Genomic DNA, 2304 nt, shown 5'->3' with positions numbered 1-2304 from the left:
CAGGGAAACTTCAGGTGGGACACATCTTTGGCAGGCACGTTCAGCCCCAGCAGGATGCAATCCTTCAAGTTGGAATTCCAGTGGGTATTTGAGAGGGACCAGGGTGGGGGGTAGAGAGGAAGTCTTCCACAGGACTCATATCTGGATCCAGGCCTCCTCTCTCACTATCCAAGTCCATCCAAGTTTTAGGACCCTGGGGGCAACAATCAGGCCCACCCACCTCAACAGGGGCAGATTCTTCAATCTGTGCCCAGTTCACACACACCTGCTTCCGCTGGTCGCACAGTTAAAGAGAATCAGCCTTATGGTAAGGGACGGACCACGTCCTCTCTGCCCCTCCCCGGCACCTCTCTTCAGCTGCATCTGCGCAGGAACAGCTGAGAAGACGGAGGCCTGCCTTCTCAGTTGAGCCGCGTGTGTCCTCATCCGCAAATCTTCCATCAGCGGCAGGACGGAGGTCACACGTGGACCCAGGCAGACACCTGTGCTGCCCAGTCCATCACACGCTGCCCCGCCTGCATGCTGCTAAACGCTGGTGCCCAGGCCAGAGCTCCAGCAGGCCTCGAATTGGGACATAAAGCCAGTTTGCATGGGCACTTGGCAATTTTTGGTAGGGAGATGGGTAAAAAAGTAGATGGATGTGAGAAGAATGAGTTTCATTTGATAGACCAATTAGCGATCTGAAGTGATTTTACCCTTATTTCCTTCACTTTAAGCCAGTCATAGAATTTCACGTGATTTCTGGGGTGGGGGCGGAAGGAAGGCGGTGTTAATCATCGGAGCTGTGCCCCAGTCAGCCCACGGCGGTGCAGGCAGGGTGGGCCCTCACTGGGGCAGCTGGAGGAGCACGGACTGCCCAGCCGGAGGGTAGGTGATGTTCCGAGAGCGTGAGAGCTGGTACGCGATGTCCTCTGCAGCTTCCAGCTTGCGGAGCTCCATCAGGCTGTCCCTTGCGGTGGCCAGTGAGTTGGCAATCAGCTCAGCTGCCTTGGAGTAGCCCTCAGCAGAGATGATGGCCACCTTTTTCTGCTGCTCAGCCTTTTCCACCACAAATCTGGCCCTCTGCTTCCTGCTGAGCTACCTGTTTGGCTTCCACCGCTTCTGTGAACTCCTTCCCGAAGGTCAGATGCGTCAAGGACACGTCATCCAGGATGAGCCCAAAGGTGGCTTCTCGCTCTGTAAGTAAGGTCATTGCTCACCTACCTGGAGACCAGCTCTCTCTGGGTGATTAGTTCTCCAGCATCAAAGCTAGCCACCACGGACTGGAGGATCTCGGTAGTGATAGATGGCAGCACCCGCTCATCATAGTCCTCTCTGATGCTGGTGAAGATGCAAGGAAGCTGGCTAGTGACAGGCCAGAAGAGGATGAGCAGTGTGATGTTGACATTCTGTAAATCTTTGCTACCAGTGATGGCTGGCACATTACGTGGTCGAGAAGGGCAGTCAAAGATAATTGGTTTCTGTACCCATGGAATGAGAAAGTGAGTCCTTTCCCCTACCACAATGTCCTGTACTCCACGGAATAGGTCAAAGATGACAGCTCTGTGCCCAGCATCCACATTGTATAAGGCAGAGTTCATTTCACCAGGCCTCCTGCAACAGCTAAGGCCAGGCCAAACTTGCTGATGAACTCAAACACTTTGGCAGCCATGTTTTCTTCTGCTGGACCCCCTCACACCTGCTTCCACGCTGACCTCCACATGAATTCCCCCGCCTCAGTTTCTTAATTTGAAAATGAGGAAAATGAAAATACCAACATCAAACGTATATTTTGAGGATTAAACAGTTAAAATAAGTAAAACAATTAGAACAGTCTTCATAACATAGCAACCAACCTTTTAGTTTTAGCTATTATTACTATTATTGCAGTCCCTAAAATTTATATAAGAAAGGTATGATAAGTTTCAGAAGTTGGGTAGCATTCATCTGCAAAACCGTCTAACGTTTTTCTTTCTGTGGATATGTTTTAGCTACTTATTCAATTTCTTTAATGTCATTAATCTGCTTGATTTTATTTTTTTCTTCTTGACTTGCTTTTGGCAAGTTATATTTTTCTAGCAGTTTGTCCATTTAATTTAAGTTTTCTTTTCTTTTTTTCTTTTTTAGAGACAGGATCTCACTGTCTTGCTAAGCCTATAGTGCAATGGTGCAATCATAGCTCACTGCAGCCTCTAACTCTTGGGCTCAAGTGATTCTCCTGCCTCAGCCTCCCGAATAGCTGAGACTACAGGTGTGCACCACTGTACCTGGCTAATATTTAAAGTTTTTGTAGAGACAAAGTCTCGCTTTGTTGCTCAGGGTGGT

General features: G+C 49.1%; 1 pseudogene; it reads right to left on the bottom strand.

Moving 5' to 3' along the window:
- Positions 1-777: 777 nt before the first annotated feature.
- Positions 778-1651, bottom strand: LOC100991293 (prohibitin 1-like; annotated as a pseudogene).
- Between the last annotated feature and the right edge of the window lie 653 nt (positions 1652-2304).

This window comes from Pan paniscus, chromosome 18 (assembly GCF_029289425.2).
Source record: "Pan paniscus chromosome 18, NHGRI_mPanPan1-v2.0_pri, whole genome shotgun sequence".
Lineage (NCBI taxonomy): Eukaryota > Metazoa > Chordata > Mammalia > Primates > Hominidae > Pan > Pan paniscus.
The sequence above is the reverse complement of the archived record's forward strand: the minus strand, read 5'-3'. Positions and strand labels throughout refer to the sequence as shown.